The sequence below is a fragment of the Nycticebus coucang genome, chromosome 23 (genome assembly GCF_027406575.1).
Source record: "Nycticebus coucang isolate mNycCou1 chromosome 23, mNycCou1.pri, whole genome shotgun sequence".
Classification (NCBI taxonomy): domain Eukaryota; kingdom Metazoa; phylum Chordata; class Mammalia; order Primates; family Lorisidae; genus Nycticebus; species Nycticebus coucang.
In genome coordinates this window covers 7,091,064-7,111,986 of record NC_069802.1, presented here as the reverse complement: position 1 = coordinate 7,111,986, position 20,923 = coordinate 7,091,064, and positions in this window count along the sequence as shown.

Below are 20,923 nucleotides of genomic sequence, written 5' to 3'. Positions count from 1 at the left end.
AAATATGAGTTTCATTTACATTTTTATTGTCTTTTTCACAGAATGTGGTTCTACTTTGTACTGACATCATTTTAGTCAAGGGATTTCCACATCTCTGAATCTACCCATGGATTTCAGTAACTTCCTGAGTTTCATGAAATAGCATGAATTTTGTCACTTGGGTGGTGAGGAACACAGTGTTCTGATCCAGTTTCTAAGATATATAGTATGGAAAATGACTATCTCCAAAAACTAGATGCTTTCCTTCAGAACTAAATTCAATAATTTAATTATTGACATAAAGTCAATACTCATTTAAAAAACAAATGGAAATGTGGCTTGTTGTTTACATTTAAAACGCTTAAAATGTCTTATATTAATTGATATCTATAGTCTAATTTATGCCTAAATATACATTACTTACATGTTATGAAATATAGACAGGATGCCAAATCTAGCATCCTGTCTATATTTCATAACATGTAAGTAAAAGCCTTCATTTTAATTTCTTTCTAACATCTAATTATCTAGAAAACATCAGATTTATAAACTGGCATCATATATTAAAAACTTCTAAAATTGACATGACTTAGCTGCAATTCAACAAAGTTTAATATTGTCTAAAAATTCCCTTCTCAGGAACTTCCCCTTAAACTCAACTGCTTTTACTGGCACACATCTATACTAGATAGTTCCATTAGCTTGTTTATGTTTTATTTATTGATGTTAATGCAGATATTATTCTAATGATGTTTGATTTTTAGATATTGGTGTATTTCTATTTAAATATTAAGGTAGGTAGTTATTAATATTTCATAACAAGATAGGTGATACAAGAGCGATCTTTATTTCAAGTAGAGGATAATAGAATTTTGAGGGCACTGTTCCATATGCAGATGTATTAGAGTATGGGATGAATTACACAAAAGCCTTCTCTTGGTATATTTAAGAATCAGGTTGGTGTCTGGTTTAGGAAAACTCTTGATGAAAAATAGTTTAAAGTTCTTCTCTATTGCAGGCACATTCCATGGATGTGTTTTTAATTTCAAAAAGATGAGAAATTACGTTGTGCTTTGTCCTGACAAAAACAGCTAATTAACAACATTTTAATCAACTGGATTGATTAAATTGTTCAGTTTTATGTGAAATAAATACAAAACAGAGTATTTGATTAATGCTTCTAAATATGGTAATCTATATTCACCATCTCTATGCCAATAATCACCAACTTAATCTATATCTTCTGACTCTAATTCTCTGCTGAAATTATTTACACTAAGACCACGAAATCACCCATGTCTTCCTTATGTTGAATGCAAATTATCAGAGCTTCATTCATTTGATTCTATTGCCACATGATCTCATTAAATGCTTAATAATTTAAACTTTCATTGCCTTTTATGTAAGTGCTTTTTCTTCATTTTGCTTATACCTCCAAGGCTATTCATTCACAGAGTTGTTTGTGTGCTTTCTATCTTAATGTTTTAAATGAAGATATTTCATTGACAAGAATATTTAGACAGTGCTAGAAAGGTTAAGGAACAAAGGAAATAAATAACCCAACAACTTGCAAGAAAATTAAGATATTAGCACGTCTAGGTTTGAAGGAAAGAGGGCATTTCTGGAGCCCACTGAAAACTGGAATCAGGGAGGAAAGTGGATGCTTTATTGTAGGGAGATTTAGCAGATGCTAGAAAAAAAAGAAGGGAAATGGAAGAGGAAACATCACAGTCTCTCTAATTTTTCTCTGCCAATCTTAATATTCTCTTTTGTTAAACTTGAGAAGAGGCCAGCCAGAAGAAAGCTTGGGGGACACAGTCTCTAAAAGTCAGCCCCCCTGGTCAGAGCTGAGTAAAGATGTCAAAGATCATGTCTTAAGTGAGGGTGAAGGTAAACAGAAAACCAAGACTTTCTTGTTAAAGATGGCAGAATGAAGGCATCGGTAGCCCCTTTTCTATCTTCAAAAACAGGAAAATACGTGCCCTAGACACACACACCATACACAGAAAAAGCAGACTATTCAATTATCCTTGGAAACAAAGTAAAGCTGAATTATAAACCATAGAGAAAAACTGATAATACTTAGTATTGTCGAACTTTTCAAATCTAATAGGCAAGGAATGGAATTTCATTTAATGTGCATTTTGTAGTATCATTGGTCAACCATATTTGATTTCTGCTGTATAAAATGCTTACTAGTTTGTTTTGTTTACTGTTAAAAGAGCTAATAGCTATATTTATGTATAAAAACATTTTATAATTAAACTAACCCCATGTCAATTATGTTGGAAAGACTCCATGAACCACTGACTAGAGGCACCAACAACCTTTAGTGTTGCACAAGGTCGTAGAATTAAGTTTGTGAACTTACCACTGTGCACTTACGTGAGCAACACTGTACAAACAATGTGGTAAGGTTTCATAATCTTGGTATATCAGTGTTGTGTTTGTGTGAATATGTGGTGGCTTCTTGCTGGGTGTCGTTCATTATCCTTGTTGAGTGTTCTTGTGTGTTGTTGCAAGAATGTAAGAGTTTGAATTAAAGCAATGAACACACATTACATTTCTTATTAAACTTGGCAAGAGTAGAAGTGAAATCAGGACATGTTAGTCCAAGTTTATGGGGAAAATGTCATGAAGAAAATGGCAGTGTACAAGTGGATTAAACGTTCTACTAAGTGGAGAGAAAGTGTCACTGATAAAGACTGGTCAAGGTGGCTAGGAACAAGCGGAACTCATGAAAACCTTCAAAAACTCATCAAATCGTGAGTCAAAATCACTAACTGGGAGGAGCATAGCAGACCAAGTAAACATCAATAGAGAAACAGGAAAATCTTCACTGGCAATCTCGTCGTGAGAAAGGTAGGTGCAAAAATGGTCTCCAAGGAGCTCACTGACGAACAAAAGCAAAGAGCTCACAGGTCACGGTGAGGGAGTTTGTAGCCAGTGAACAAATAACTATATTGGAACACCTCCCTACTCACCTGATCTGGCCCCCAATGACCTCTTTCTTTACCCAAAGATAAAGGAAATATTGAAAGGAAGACATTTTGGTGATATTCAGGACATCAAGGGTGATACAATGACAGTTCCAGAAGCTCTGATGGCCATTCCGGAAAAAATGTTCTGAAATTGCTTTGAGGGCGGACTAGGTGCTGGCATTGGTGCAGCTCTGATGTATGTGGCTGGCACCCTAGCCATAGAGCTACAGACGCTGACCCAGAGAGTTTGTTTTTCTAATCATTAACATATATCTAGCTTACTATTTCTAAAGGCTGATGACATTGCAATGTAATATATATATATATTTTTTTTTTTTTCATGTAACTACTTTTATTTCATTGGATTCCAAAGTATGGATTGGATTGCTATTGAACAGTGAGAGTGGGAGCTTACCTCACTATATAAATAGAAGGATAAACCAGTATCTTGCCAGCTGGTCCCTCATAGGCCTCCTAGGTCCTAGCAGTGAACTTCTGGCAGGTGAGAAGAAACAACTGAGCCCCGTCATACCCCAAATAATGATGTGGCCTCATGAAACAACAAGATGTTCCATGACTTCTTTATAGTCTCAGTGCAACACTGATCAAAGTATTTTTTAAGGTTTGTTTTGTTTGGTATTGCTTCTCTTTAAATAATATTTCCTGAAATTAACTTTTCCTGGCAGGAGTGGAATCGTGGAATCAGCGGAGTTCTCACATTAAGCACTTTCAATTTATCATCACTGAATTCTTGGCTTAATATTCTTTTTTTTTTTTTTGTAGAGACAGAGTCTCACTTTATGGCCCTCGGTAGAGTGCCATGGCCTCACACAGCTCACAGCAACCTCCAACTCCTGGGCTTAAGCGATTCTCTTGCCTCAGCCTCCCGAGTAGCTGGGACTACAGGCGCCCGCCACAACGCCCGGCTATTTTTTGGTTGCAGTTTGGCCGGGGCCGGTGCCTTCCCGACTGAGCCACAGGCGCCGCCCGGCTTAATATTCTTAAATGGACCCATACTTTGAGAAATCCTCCTGTAATCAGTCCCTTCTAAAAATATTTATAAAAGAAAATCAAGATGATCCATAAATATTATAAATTTCATGTTAGCTCATATTCAGCAAAGCAAGAGGCAGGAGAAAAACAATGCATGACATCAGTCAACTGTTCCATAACAAATGTCTGGTTTGTTGTTAGACATGTGCATGTGTGTGCCGTCTACTGAAGATCTGTACACGGGGGGTCTCATATGCTTGCTGTGCTCAGCTCTACAGACTTCCAGGGGACTGTGGGTGGGTGTTCTCAGAGAGTACTTACAGGGAACAGACTGCCTTTCACTTGGAAAATATTTGGGAATATAGTCTCCATATAATATGATGTATATATTGAGGAAATAGAGGCCTAAGAAAACACCGATTGTAATATATATTTTGTTGAAAAAATTATATCAGATTGGTTGTTTCTGCTACATATTTTATATATATACATATATATATATTTTTTTTGTATACCAGTGTATGTATAGGAAATTATGGGCAGAAGTCTGCAGTTTGAGTCTCAATAGCTATCATCGAGTGTTTAATTAAAAAGTACCAATTTATATTTCACAAACAGTAAGGGAGTACTGTGCTAACCATTTTAACTTTTCCAAAATAATAAACCAAAAAATGAAATATATCTTTAATAATAATTTGTATATCTTTGAGGACAGCTCCTGTGGCTCAAAGGGGTAAGGGCGCCGGCCCCATATGCCAGAGGTTGTGGGTTCAAACCCAGCCCCAGCCAAAAACTGCAAAAAAAAAAGAAATTTGTATATCTTTGATTCTGAGTAAAATTGGACATATTTCAAAATTTTAGTAGCCATTTCTTTTCTTTTGTACACTGTACATAATCTTTGCTGGCTTTATGTATATTTGGGTACAGCAATATGTATTTATTATATAAAATCTACCTTACTGATTTTATTTACATCTTTTATATTTCATAACCTCCATTCACTTCATCATTCTTGGTGTGAGAAGAGTGAACACATCAGGAACAGAACACAAACCAGAAATAAAGGCAAATGCATATGGGGATTAGTAAATAAAATGACATTTCAGACCAGCAGGGGGTGGAATTTGGATATTATTTAAAATTTTAAGTCTTTTTAATTTTGTGAAGGCAAAAAAAATGGAAACCTAATTAACACATGTGTATGTAAAAATTAAAATTAAAAAAAATTAAAGTAGTTTGGAAGGACGGCTGGTCATCAGGGATAAATAAAGCTGATTTTGTTTTTATATCACAGTAAGTTTTAGACAAAGTAGAAAATACAAAACTTAATCTCATACAGAACAGAATAAGAGAGAGGCCGGGCATGGTAGCTCACGCCTGTAATCCCAGTATTTGGATTGCCTGAGCTCGTAGGTTTGAGACTAACCTGAGCCAGAGCAAGACCCTGTCTCTAAAAATAGCCAGGCATTGTGGCAGGCAAACTCAGTCCTGTACTTAGAGAAGCCCAGCCCTGTACTGCTGACTCGCTTTCCAGGTTTGGAGATGCCACCATTATCTTAAAATTGACTTCTCCTAAACTGAAGCTATAATTTTCTCCTAAACCTGTTCCTCTTACAGTGATAATCCCTATCCTTGTTCAAAGTCTACCAGCCTACATTACTTAATGTAAAACTGTCATGATCTTCGTCCAAGCAGCCTTGAACTGAGGCAAGAGGGAGCCCTGCATGGAGCCTCACCCCGTAGAGAAGCCTGCGTGTGCCATTGTTAAGGAAGCCTGCGCAGCTGTGTCCCTCTGGGTCTGGACTCGGCACTGGCACACAGTGAACTACACGATGAATGTCAGAATGTTTGTCACATCTCTTACCCTAAAATCTTGAAATACAATGGAACTACTTCAGAACGATAGGAAGATGTGGGGATTTCATCATCATTAACTTCACAGAGGGAACCTGCTGTCAAGAAGGAGGAAGATTTAGGTTAGGGACATGCTTAGTTAAATAAAAAGCCAAAATAATGAACTTGTCAAATCCTTCTTCAGATAGCATGACCACAAGGGGTGCTTGGAGATAATGAAATATCATTTCTCATTAGTGCCAACCATCCATTTTCTTCATCTTTTCATGTTCTAATTTGTAGTTTCAGAGGTACTCAAGAATTAGTATTGTATTTTCAACAACTGCTCAACGGAGGCTGCAGAACATTTAGCAATAATAACAATTCATATTGCTTTGTATATGTAAAAGCATATATATTGGTGTAGGTAGAGGTGTGGAGGAAATGTGTATGAAGTATGATATGTCTTTTGAATGCTGGAATTATATTTAAGATTACACCATTCATAGTAGTTTTCTTGTTACAGATATATAGTATTTACACAAATTTATGGAGTGCATATGATATTTTAGTACATTCATATACTTTGTAATGATGAAGTTAGAGTATTTGTGGTGTCCGTTGCCTTAAATATTTATCATTTCTATATTTTGGGACTATTTCTAGTCCTCTCTTCTAGCTATTTTGAAATAGATAACACATTGTTATTAACCATAGTCACATTATTTTGCTAGGAAATATTAGAACTTTCTCCTTCAATCTTACAGTATGTTTGTATCCATTAACCAACTTCTTTTTACCATCCCCCACTTTCTCTAATGTTATTCTACTCTCTGCTTTCATGAGATCAATGATTTTCATTTCCACATGTGAGAACATAAGATATTTGTCTTTCCGTGTCTATGTCACTTAACATAATGACCTCCAGTTTCATCTATGTTGCTAAAAATAGTATAATTTTATGTTTCTATTGCTGAATAGTATTCCATTGTGCATTATTTACCATATTTTCTTTAACCATTGATCTGTTGATGGACACTTAGGTTGACTTCATATCCTTGCTATTGTGAATAGTGCTATAATAACCCTGGGAGTACAGATATCCTTTTGATATACTGATTTATTTTTCATTGGATAAATACCCCGTAGTATGATTACTTGATCATAGTTTAGTTTAGTTTAGTTTTGTTTTTTAAGCAATCTCCAAGCTGTTTTTCATAGTAGCTGTACTTACACTCCCACTGATAGTGATAAAGAGTACCCTTCACTCCTGTCCTCACCAGGCTTTTATTGTTGTTTTTGTTTATTAGTTTTTTTATTGTCTTTTTAATTATGCCATTAATTATCTTGGGTAAGATGATAACTTATTGTGGTTTTTATTTGCATTTCCCTAATGATTTATGATATTGAACGTTTCTTAATATACATGTTGGCCATTTGTATATTTCTTTTTTTTTTATTGTTAAATCATAGCTGTGTACATTAGTGCAATCGCCTGTACCCATTCTAAGATACACCACAGATGTGGCCCCACCCATTACCCTCCCTCCACCAAAACCTCCCCCCTCCCTTCCCCTTCCTTGGCCCTTTCCCCATAGTCTTGTGCTATAGTTGGGTTATAGTCTTCATGTGAAAGCTATAATTTAGCTTCATAGTAGGGCTGAGTACATTGGATACTTTTTCTTCCATTCCTGAGATACTTTGCTAAGAAGAATATGGATGGAGCTGGAACATTTGTATATTTCTTTTGGGAAATCTCCATTCCTGTCTTTTCCCACATTCAAGCTTGTTTGTTTGTTTAATCATTGATCTGAGTTCTTTATATATTCTGGATATTGATCCTTGTCAATTGAATAGTTTGAAAATATTTTCTCCCGTTTAAAAGATTATCTCTTCACGATGTTGATTGTTTCCTTTCCTGAGCAGAAACTCTTTAGTTTAAGATAGTCCCATTTGTTTATATTGTCTGTTGCTGTCTATGCTTTTGAGATCTGAGCCGTAAAATCCACATCTACACCCATGTCTGCAAGTTTTCCCTATATTTTATAGTTTCAAGTCTTACATATAAGTCTTTGAACCATCTTAAATTGATTTTTGTATATAATGAGAGATAGGGGTCCAGTTTCATTCTTACTCATATGGATATCCTGTTTTCTCATCACCATTTATTGAAGATGGTGTCTTTTCCCCGGGGCATATTCCAGGAATCTTTGTCAAAAATCAGTTGTCTGTAAATATGTGGATTTGTTTCTGGGTTCTCTTTTCAGTTCCACTGGTCAATGTGTCTGTTCTTATACCAATAGCATAAAAACTATCATAGTTTTGGTTACTATAGTCTTGTAACGTATTTTGAAATCAGATAGTGTGATGCTTCTCACTTTTTTGGTTTGGTTTGGTTTGGTTTGGTTTTGCTCAGGATTACTAGGGCTATTGAGGATTCTTTGGGTTCCAATAAACTTTAGCATTTTTTTCTATTTCTATGAAAAATGACCTTGGCATGTTGCTAACAATTGCATTAAATCTGTACATTGCTTTGAGGGAAAAGTATGATTATGTTAACAATACTAATTCTTTTTTTGTTGTTTTGTTTTCTTTTTTTTTTATTGTTGGGGATTCATTGAGGGTACAATAAGCCAGGTTACACTGATTGCAATTGTTAGGTAAAGTCCCTCTTGCAATCATGTCTTGCCCCCAGAAGGTGTGGCACACACCAAGGCCCCACCCCCTCCCTCCGTCCCTCTTTCTGCTTCCCCCCCATAACCTTAATTGTCATTAATTGTCCTCATATCAAAATTGAGTACATAGGATTCATGCTTCCAATCCATATGGAACGTCTTCCTATTTATTTATATTGCACCAATTTACATACATTCAACAATTTTTGGAGTTCTTGTAGAGGCCTTTCACTTCCTTGGTTAAATTTATTTCTAGGAATTTTATTTTCTTTTATAGCTATCATAAATTAGAATGCCTTCTTGATTTCTTTCTCACTTAATTTGGTATTAGCGTACAGGAATGCTAATGATTTTTCTGTGTTGATTTTGTAATCTACAACTTTATTAAATTTATTTATTTATTTATTTATTTTTGCAGTTTTTGGCTGGGGCTGGGTTTGAACCTGCCATCTCTGGCATATGGAGCCGGCGCCCTACTCCTTTGAGCCACAGGCACCACCCCAACTTTACTAAATTTATTTATCAAATCTAAGAGTTTTTGCTGGAGTCTTCAGGCGGGCCAATTTGACTTCTTCTTTTCCAATTTGGATGCCTTGTATTTCCATCTCTTGCTTAATTTCTTTCTTTTAGGGACTTCTGTCTCCCAAGAGATCCACACTGGTGTTGGCAGTAGCAGTGATGGGCTAAGGGGGCCAGTCCATGGACCTGAATGTGGTATGCCTGATAAGTACAATCTGTGATGTAGCAGCAGGTTGGATGGGCCCTATTTCAGCAGTTTGGGTGGGCCCTATTTCAGCAGCTTGGCTGGACTCTATTTGAGCAGGTTGGGTAGGCCCTATTTCGGTAGGTTGAATGAGCCCTATTTCAGGACCTTGTTTGAGTGCTGTCAGTGGTGGTGGACTTAGCATGCCTCCAGATGGCATGTTCAGGCACTTGAGGGAGGAGGCGGAACTGACCCCAGTGATGTTTGCAGGCACTGGCTGTGATAGATAGGGGTGGGGTGATCCCCAGGCCCAAAGCAGAATGCCCAGGCAGGGATGGCAGTAACCACACTGCAGCCCTGTGACTAGTAGGAGTAGGCTGCTTTTAGCGGCAGAAGCCTTATGCAGGCAACTGAAAACTGGACACTTCTGCTTTGCCCTGGGACTGGCAGCCCAAAGCAGTAGCTGCTGTAAACAGGATAGTTTGTACTATAGGCAGGGCAGTTTGTCTTATAGGTATGTAGAAATGAACGGTGGCTTTGTTGCTGGGGACAGTGGGGTTTTTGCCGATCTCTCATGCTTTAGCCCTGGCAGCAATAGCCAGTCACAGTGGTAGCTGCAGGCAAAGAATGTCAGTAGGGCTCCAGAGCTGTGGAGATGCAGGGGCTGTGGCTGTCGGGCACCCAGGTAGGATGGACTCTGCTGAAGGATGAGCTCTCAGTATAGTGCCTAAGCAGGTGCTTAGGATCTGGGACCCATAGGTTCTCCTCTCTGGAGCATCATTACTTCATGTAGTTTCCAGGCAGCTCCTTACATTTAGTCCCTGGGCCAGGAGAGCCTCGTAGGGGTGTCCAACCTGTGGCCCATGGGCCTCATGCAGATAATGTGAAGACATTTTTGCTTATATGTGATGGCAGATGTTATGAAAATTATACGTGGACCTTTTGTTTTACTCATCAGCTATTGTTACTGTTTAAGTATTTAATGTGTGGCTCAAGAAAATTCTTTTCCTTCCTGTGGGTCATAGAGAAGCCAAAAGGTTGGACACCCCTGGGGTTGGTAGCTTTCCCAGGGCTAGGGCGCAGAAGCGTGCAGTGGGAGTATCAGCTGCTGGGTGTCAATCAATTGCCCTTTCCCCACTTTGGGCTGAGCAGACTGTCTCGTTTCCCTCCTCTTCCTCACTTTAGGTGCTTCCCATCACTTCTCAGTTAAATTCCAAATATTCTTTCATAGATGATCTATTTGAAGTGAGATTATCTATTCATTATTTTTATTCTTCTTTGTCAAGCAGGCAAGTACCAGATGCCTCTAGTCAGTGCTTCTGCTATAATTTGCATTTTTCATTTAAATTTTAATAGATTATTTTGGAAAACATAAATATTTCTTGTTTACTGAAATTATCATTTTTGTCTGAAAATATTTTAAATTATCTATATTTTGAGTAGAATAACATTTAAATTTTTAATCCTATAAGCCATTGTTATCATGAAACAATGCTGACCAGAACACTCAAGCATGTACAATAATTACTAAATTTGATATTTTGCAAACATTCTTATAAAAATCGTAGATTAATACTATGCTTAATTTGTCATTATGAAGCTCCATTTTTTCAAGATAGGGGCATATGACATATTTTATTGAAAGGTTGATAGTTTCATTTATAACTTTTAAATATTCATGTCATGTTTACCCATTTTTCAATGTGGTTGTTCATTTTGGGGGGAGTTAATTGTTCTTTGTATATTTTGGATAATACTTTACAAGCAGATACATCTTTTACAAATATTTTCTCTCAGTCTGTGTCCTATATTTTTATTTTCTTGAGAGCATTTTTTGCAGATCAAAACATTTTAATGAAAACTCACATGCTTTTCTTAATATATCTAAAAAGTCTTTGCTGGCTGGACATGGTGGCTCATGCCTGTAATCCTATGCCTTTGGAAGGCCAAGGTGGGAAGACCACTTGAGGTAAGAAGTTCAAGATTAGTCTGAGCAACTTAGTCATAGGGAGACCCTATCACTACAAAAAAAAAAAATAGAAAAATTAGCCAGACATGGAGGATTGCACCTGTAGTCCTAACTTCTCAGAAAGCCAAGGCAGAAGGATCACTTGAATCCAGGAGTTTGAGCTGACTGCACTATGATCATACTACTGCCCTCATGGTCATGCTCTGGCAACAAAGTAAGACCCTGACTCAAAACAAACAAAATAATTGCCAAACCCAAGATTATCTGTGTTTTCTACTATATTATCTATTGTGTAAGAGTTTGAATATCCTGTATTTTACTTTTAAATCTATGATCCACCTTGAGTTAATATTTGTGAAGAGTGTAAGGTCTGTGTCTAGATTCTTTTATTACGGAAACATTTGTTGAAAAGGTTACCTTTTCTCCACTTTATCACCATTGCTCCTTTGTCAAAATGACTTTCTTACTTTTTCAGGTCAATCTCTGGACTTTCTGTTCATTTCCACTAAGCTATTTCTATTTGCCCATTTTATTACTGTTATTATTTTTTGCCAGCACCACAGTGTCTTGATTATTGTATCCTTATAGTTAGTCTTGAAATCAAGTAGTGTCAGTTGTATGATTTTATTTTTTCCCTTCAATATGGTTTTGACTTCTCTTAGTCTTTTTGCTCACCATGTTAACATTGGAATCAGATTGTCAATATCAACAAAATAACTGTTGAATCTGTAGCATAGTTTGGAAAGATCTGACATCTTGACAAAAGTAAGTCTTCCTATTCACAAAAAAAGTAATATTTATTTATTTTTAATAGTTCTTTGATTTCTTTTAGGGCTTTTATTTCTCTCCTTCAGCACACAAAGTATACTCTTTTCTTGTTTGTGTTAGTGTTTTCCCTAGAGTTTGCAATGTACATTTACACCTATTCCAAGTTCACTTTCAAATAACATTATATTGCTTCTCAGGTAGTACAGGCACCTGGTAACAGCAAAGCTTTTTTAATTCCTCCCCCTATCCATAGTATCATTGCTATAATTTGTTTCACTTATTTATAAGCTATTACTGAATACACTGTTGCTATTATATGAGCAAGATGTTAACTGTTAGATCAATTAAGAATTAAAACAAGTGTTTTGGGTTTTTTTGTTTGTTTGTTTTTGCTTACTCATTTTCTAGCACTTTTTCTTTCTTGGTGAAGATCCAAGTTTCTGGTCTCTATCGATTTCCTAATCTCTGAATAACTTCTTTCAACATTTCTTGTGAGGTGGATCTACTGGAAACAAATTCCCTAAATTTTTGTTCTAATGAAGTTTTATTTCTCTCTGCTTTTGAAGTAAAATTTTGCAGGATAAAAAATTCTAAGTTGGCGTGTTTTTCTCTCAAAACACTTCAAACATTTCATGCCATTCTTTTCTTCCTTGTGTTGTTTCTGATAAGGCTGGTGCGATCCTTGTCCTTGCTCCTTTACGCATGGGGATTTCTCCCCACGTCCACCAGCTTCTTTCAAGACTTTATCTTTGATATTATGCAGTTTTAATATGCTGTGTGTAGGTGTTGGGTCCAGAGTCTGTTCTTGGGTCTTGGTATGCTCTTGGATGAAGCATGACCAGACACACCAATAGGAAGGCAGGCAAGAAGTAAGACGTGTTTACCACAGACAGTGAACAGGCCCCCTGTCCTAACAGGATGCCTCAATAATGGCCTGGAGTCCTGTTTTATAGTGTCTGAGCTGGGCCCTCCTGTGACTCAACCATCACCATTGAGCCATTTTGATGGACATTTGAGACTTATACCATAACCTGGGTTTTACTGTGGAAGTGGAAATAATGCAGGTATAAGATAATAATATGGCAATTAGCTCCAGCTCACTCTGGGGCACCTTGCAGACCCCACTGCCCCTTGGGGTGGGGAGTCCCCTGCAGTCTTTTGCAGTGGCCTAAATTATCCTTGGCAGATTGGCAAGTTGTCTCCTCTTCTCCCAGTGGGGCAGTTGTTTGGGTTGGCACCAAAGGGGGCTCCTGCCTTTGTCCCTGGGAGAGCCGAGGTCCCTCACTAGGTACCTAACATGGGTATACATTTCGGGGGACACTTATCCTTTTTGATGTTCTCTGGGCTTTCTGGATTTGTGGTTTTGTGCCTGGCATTAACTTGGGGGAAATTCTCACTAATTATTTCTTCAATTATTTCTATGATTATTTTCTCTTTCTTCTCCTAGTATTTTGCACCTTTTGTCATTGTATCATCGTTCTTATTCTGTCCTTTTTTCTTTTAGAGTCTATTTCCTGTTTGCGTCTCAATTTTAGAAGTTTCTTTTGAGATTTCCTCAAGTTCACTGATTTTTTTTCCTCAGCCTCAATTAATGAGCCCAATTATCGCTTTCGTTAGTGTTTTTGATTTCTAGCAGTTATCTTTGTGCTTTCTTAGAATTCCCACCTCTCATATCACCCATCTGTTGATGTGTGTTGTCTATTTTCTCTTGTAGAGACCAAGGGCTTTGGGTCATGAAGGTCACTGAAAAATCACTGACGTGAAGCAGATTGATTAATAGAAGAAAGGTACACAAATTTATTTAACATGTACACATGGGAGGCTTCAAAATAAAAATCAACTTCTCTGTGTTGTACAGATATTTTTTTCTCTCCTTTTTCCTTTAACTTTCAGATTATTGGGGGGTACAAACAGTTCGAGTCCATAGGTTGTAAGGTTAAAGTCCAGTTTGTAGGCGTGTTCTACATCCACGTACGGTGCCATGTACCTGAGCAACATACCCGTTGAGTGGGAACTTACCCAACCTCCACCCTTGTGGGGAGCGGGCTGTGGGCAGGGCCCCCACAGCCTGGGGAATGCTCAGAGAGTGACCCCCAACCACTTCCCCTCCACCAGCCCATGCATACTTTCCTTGTTATCGGCAAGCACAGTTTTTCCTCCTTTCTTTTATTGTTTTTTTTATTAAATCATAAACACATAGATCATGTATACATTAATGCATTTATGGGGTACAATGTACTGATTTCATATACAATTTGGAATGCTTACATCACACTAGTTAATATATCCCTCACCTCATTTACATTGTGTTAAGACATTTATACTCTATACTTAATAGATCCGACATGTACCCTTGCAATATGCACCATAAGTGTGGTCCCACCATTCACCCTCCCTCCATCTGACCTTTAAAAAAAGATGGAGACTTTACCTCTTTCATGTTTACATGGATGGAGCTGGAACATACCCTTCTTAGTAAAGTATCTCAAGAATGGAGGAAAAAGTATCCAATGTACTTAGTACTATTGTGAAACCAATTTACAATCACTCACCCGTTCATATGAAGATAGATCACAACTATGTCCCAGGATGAAGGAAGGAGGGGAGGAGAAGGGAAGGGAGGGAGGGAGGAGGTTAGTTTTTCCTCTTTAAGATTGATCTTTACACCATGTGTTAAGATTTATGTAACCTTGTTAAGATACCGTATGAATAAAGCTGCTTCCATGGTTCAGGGGCTGGCTGCAGCCATCAGCTGCGTCAGCCCTCCCACTGCCTTCCTCTCTCATCTCCTGTCTTTCTTCACCTTTCATGGCTTTATTTTCTTCATTTCCCTCCTCACGCTGGGTTGTGAGACACCCTCCTCCCTCTGCTTGAATCTGGTTGCGAGCACTCTTTCCTCTGCTTGAATTTCACTGAGTTTTTCTCTCATCTGAGCAGGTAGATGTTAATCTACTGGTTTCGATTTAGTACGTGGGAATATGTGATGTTTGTTTTACCATTCTTATGATACTCCACTTTGGGGAATTGTTCCTGATCCCATCCAGATTGTTGCAAAAGAAACAAAATCTCCATCTTTTTCTGGCTAATTAAAATTCCATGGTATATATCATATACCACTATTTATCAATCTATTTCTTTGTTGAAGGGAACTTGGGTTGTTTCCACATCTTTATCATTGTGAATTATGCTCCTACAAACATGTGAGTGCAAGTGTCTTTATGGTAGAATGCTTTTTTCCCCCTTAGGTAAATACCTAGTAACAGGATTGCAAGATCCAATAGTATGTCTACTTTTAGCTCTTTGAAGAATCTCCGTATTGCCTTCCGTAGAGGCTGCACCAGTACACAGTCCTACCAACAGTGTAATAAATGTACCTTTCTCTCCGCATTCACACCATTGTCTGTTGTTTGGGGACTTTATCACGTAAGCCATTATTTCTGGGATTCAATGATAGCTCAGTGTGGTTTTGATTTGCATTTCTCTGGCAATGAGGATGTTTTCTTGCCTTTGTTGGCCATTGGTCTATCTTCATAAGCAAAGCTCCTGTTCGTGTCTCTTGCTCACTTTTTAATGGGACTGATTATTTTTCTTGTTGATTTGCTTGTGTTCTTTGCAGATTCTGGTTATCAGCCCTTTGTCAGATGAGTAGCGTGCAGGTATATTCTCCCATTCTGCAGGTGGACTTTTTGCTTTGTTGGTTGTATCCTTCACTATGCAGAAGCTCTATAACTTGATCAGGTCCCATTTATTTATTTTAGTTGTTGGTGTGATTGCCAGTGAGGTCTTCTTCATAAACTCTTGCCCTAGGCCAATAATATTAGGAGTTTTCCTCAGACTTTCTTCTAGGTTTTTTATTTTATTTTTTTTCACTGTTTAATAAATGGTGCTTGGAGAATGGGTTTGCCACACACAGAAGGCTGAATTTAGACCCACAGCTCTCACTACTTACAAATGTTAACTCATGATGAATAAATGATTTAGATCTAAGACAAGTATACAGATTTTGAAAGGATGAGTGCTGTGATTATAGCCAACAGGTTTTCAGTGGGATGACAGATTATAGGAGGTAGAAACATTGCTACAAAAATGTTCTATGCAGAGAAAGCCTCGCAGTTAGCAGCCCTCAGAAAGAATACATGGTAAATCCTTTAAAGATGTCAGAATCAGTTGATCTTACCTGGCTACATTAATGGAGAGTCTCTACAAATTTTCCAGTCCATAATGTAGCTGTGTAGCAATTCTTTCATCTGTAAGACCTATGACGGCTATCTCAAAATACGTCAAAAGATGTATTTTGAGGTGAAATGGTTTTAATTTCTTTCATTCCATTAGTTCTCTTACCATATTTACTATCATTGTTTTGAATTCCTTTTCTGATAATTCTGACATTCTTGCCATATCTGAGCCTGGATTTAATGCTCACTCTGCCTCTTCAAACTTGGATTTTTGCTTTAGTTATGCCTTGTACTTTTTACTGAAAGCTGGACAGTATGTACTGGGTAAAAGGAACTGTACTAAACATGCCCTTAGTAATGTGGCGGGAGATAAAACAACCTATCATCTCATGATTAGGTTTTTTAGTGAGCTTGTGCCAGGGGCTGTAACGTTCTCAAGTGCTTCTCAGTTCTCTCCACTTCCTCTCTAGGTGGGACAGGATGTTTAAATTGGGCTAGAAACTGGCTTTGATAAACCCCCAGCAGTTAGGCTCCAGTAAGTTATTCTCTCTTTATGTCAGAGTTTAAGAAGAACAGAATGCTCTAGATGTATTTCAGAATGGTCAGTGCCCCTCCCCTTTACTCGATACAAAAAGAGCTTTTTCTATGATCTCCTCTGTGATAACCTGATAGAACTTTTGCAGGTAAAACTCATAAAAGTGTGGAGCCTCAATTCATCCAAGCCTGGACCCCCTAGAGTTTTTTAAATCTTAGATTTGAGACTTCAGCAATTTTTCAGTTGTCATTTGGATTTCTGTTCTAGGAACTTATGGTTCACTGTATCTGCCTGGTTTTCCCTCCTTTGTTAGGGACAGCAGTTTTTTTTTTTTTCTTTGTTTTTTTTTTATCATCATCTCAATTCTCTTTCTCAGAAGAACTGTGCATTTTCAGTTTCTTCAGCCTTTATAGGTTGTTAGAACAGAGTGACAACTTCTCAGCTCCTTACATGACAAACCTGAAGACCTTAAATGTTAATTATCTTATTGTGTCCTGATATCTCTCTTTCTCCTATGCCTTTACACAAGTTATTCTATTTAGCTGGATTTCTTGGCACTTGCTGCTATCTTCTACACTAATCTATATTGTGATACCAAAATTTATTTTTGTCAATTTCACTTGAAGATGAAAGCCAGTGTCTACACAAAGCATCAGGACACTATTGTTTAACAAGAAACAGAAACCAACCAAAATTAGCGTAGGCTAAATAGGAAATCTGTTGGCCCATTTGATAAGAAAATACATGTAGTGGTTCTTGTTTTGAACTTCATCCAGAGTTTCAAATGTTGACAATAAGATCGTGTTCTTCACTCTCAAATGGATGTCCTCATCTCAACAACCAAAGGAGCTTTAGGTTTGCTGTTTCCTTATACTTAATATTCCTGAACAAAATTATCATAATCCTTATCTACCAATACCTATAGTAATTCCCTAAAAAGTGCTGAAGGTGTTACTATTCCCAACAGTAAGTGTTATTCTTACCAACCAGCCTGGATTGTGTTTTTTTTTTTTCTACTATAACTAGGAATCTTACATATCCAGGAGAGGAATTTAACCAAAGAAAGGCATACAGCCAAGACATAAAAGTCACACATAAATTCTGTGGTTTGTAACCTGGTAAGCTCTCAAAACATGTTTAGATAATGAATTTAGACAAACTGAATAGAGAATTAATAATACCTAATCTCATTTTTTCTTATTTACTTTTTGATATACAGCTCAAATTCACTAAAATCTATTAAATATCCTACCCAGTTCTATTAATGGATTTCTGCAATAGCCTGTAACAAATATATATCCATTAACAGTCAAAAGAATGTAATGTAAATTAACAACAGCTGTGCCTTGCAAAAATCTTGTTTCTTTTTTCCAAAATTATCTTTAATGTGATTCTCATATTGTTTTTACAATTATAAGATTGTGAAAAGAAGAAAATTCTTGCCAAAAAGAGAATAATTTTAAAACATTTTGAAGATTGTTTCTATTGCTATAGAAACAACCAAACTACCTACTATTTAAAGAAACACTAATTTTGCGATTGTATCTGCCTTGAATGCAAATTTAATAACGTTTCCATTATTGTGATAACTTGATAAGAACCACTTGTATTTCTCCAGCTCTATTTTGAAGCGTTGAGACCATTTCTGATAGCACTAGTTAATAAATTCTGACAACATCACCACCGAGGAGCACTGAAGGCATGATTATTTTTAGCAATAGAGAAAAACTGAAATAAAGGGAGAATTTCTGATTTGCCCATTTACTTATCAAACTGCAGAGGAAACTGAGAGGAGCTGATGTCACTGTCAGCTGACTCTGCAGTCATCTGCTTGCTCACAATTCTCCGATTCATTCATTCACCAAACATTTATGGAGTGACAGCCCTTCAGAAGACACTGCGATAGATACTGCAGTTCCTTGCTTTTTTTGCAAATGTCTTCCAATTCTTTCCTTTGGCTAAAAATCTAACTATTATTCTTGCTAGGGAGTCCTTTCCTTTGTTTCCATTGTATGCAATTTACTTTTAAAATTTTGGCAACATGTATAACCAGATATTCATGATAACAAGAGCCACAGAAAAGTTAAAAACTGTACATTTTAGGCAGGCTATACACTAAAATGTTTCTAAAACAAACTATTCACATGTACGTATTTTTAAAAAGGAAGAAATTTTTGTTATAAAATGCAAAAATGCAGCCATTAAATTTTGTGATTCCAAAAAATCAATGAAAGATCCAACCAGGTAATTCATGAAAGGAAAAACAAAAATATCCAACTAAAATTAAAAAGTTTTGTCTTGGCTCCCATGCCACAGTGGTTACAGCACCAGCCACATACACCGAGGCTGGCAGGTTGGAGCCCGGCAGGTTGGAGCCCGGCTCAGGCCTGCTAAACAACAATAACAACTGCAACAAAAAATAGCCGGGCATTGTGGTGGGTGCCTGTAGTCCCAGCTACTTGGAAGGCTGAGGCAAGAGAATCACTTATGCCCAAGTGTGTGAGGTTGCTGTGAGCTGTGACATAACAGCACTCTACCCACAGCAATAGAGTGAGACTCTGTCTCAAAAAAATAAATAAATAAATAAAAAGTTTCTACCTTAATAATTAAGGAAGAACAAGTAAAACAGGATGCCATTTCTATTTATAAAACTGGCAAGTTTTTTAAATGTTAATAATACATTCTATAGAATCATTGGTAAGAAAGTCTCTCTTCTATGTGGCTGACAGATGCATTTTTGGAAAGCAATCTGGCACATAATTCTGAAATTTTAATATTTTTATAGCCATTGATTCAGAATTTTTACTTTTAAGATAAGATCTTAAATAATTAGATACATCAGTTAGATTTCTGTACCTAACATTATTTATGATAGTGATAAGGAAGAAAATATTTTAAATTTCTACCATGAGAGAATAGTAATCTAACATGGTATAAATATGCAGAAAATGGACAGGTATGTTTCCTTTCAGTTTATTTAAGAGTAGTTACTATTTACATAAAAATGTTTCCCATATAAAGTTGTGATCAAAATGGAACACAAAAGTATAATAAAGATATAGACACAGAAGTAGAGAGATATAGCTTTGAGGAAAAATGAACTCAAATATCATTATCATCAATGATGAAACCATTGTTGATGGTTATATGTTTCTAAGTATTATATATTTTCTTTAATGAATACATACTTGTCTACAAAATGAAATTTAATAAAATTTATTTTAGAAAGTAACTCGTGGTTTCTGGCTCAGGATTACTGACTAAATAGAAATTTTTATTCTTTTACCTCATGATCCCCATAAAGAGGCAATAAATAATAAAATGTATAAATGAATGTAATAAAGAGGGGCAAAGGCTTTTGGTAGACAGAATATTTATTACAGATGGAGCAACAAAGGAGGAAGTCAGTACTAGAATTTAAGGAGAGAAGTTATGGAAATAGAGGAAGCTGATCTTCCAGATATAACACCTCTAAGTCAATTTAAAAAGGGGCTGAAATAGTGTCCATGTACCAGTAATGCAAACTCACATAGCCGTGAGTTTGGAGGAAGGATTTCTTTATAATGAAACTGAGCTAATTCTTGGTGGGCAAAATGGGACACTTAGTAATTTCCCCTAAAGCAAAATTTTTCCAATTCTACGGTTAGGGAAATTCTAGGTATCTGTTTAATTATTCTAAAGTGAAGTCTATTGGCTGAAATGGCTCACCTGTGAACCTGGCCTTGACAATAAATCTTAATATGAAAGGATAATACAGTGGGATCACACCTATGGTGCATAATGCAAGGGTACATGTCAGATCTATTAAGTATAGAGTATAAATGTTTTAACACAATAATTAAGTAAATGAGATGAGGTATATATTAACCAGTGCGATGTAAGCATTCCTAATTCTGTATGAAATCAGCACATCGTACCCCATAAATGCATTAATGTATACATTATTGTTTTTAATGTATATTAAAAACATTTATTTTTAATGTATACATTATGTGTTTATGATTTAATAAAAAAATTAATTAAAAAAAAGAATTGATAGAAATTGAAGAAAGCACTACGACAAGAGAAAGACAAGGGTAACCAAATTCAAAAAAGCTACCACAGTAAAAATAGCAATTATCAAGAAATTGAAGAGAACTTTAAAAAAAAAATTGATTCACAATCTCATAGAGGTTTCAATCAATCTCAAAACAAGAACAGGATGTTTTAAGAAAGGAATTACTAAAAAAAATCCTCTATCACACACACAAAAATGCACAGACAATAGCTGAAATGGAGTAATCAAGGAATATTAATTGTTATGATGTAGAGA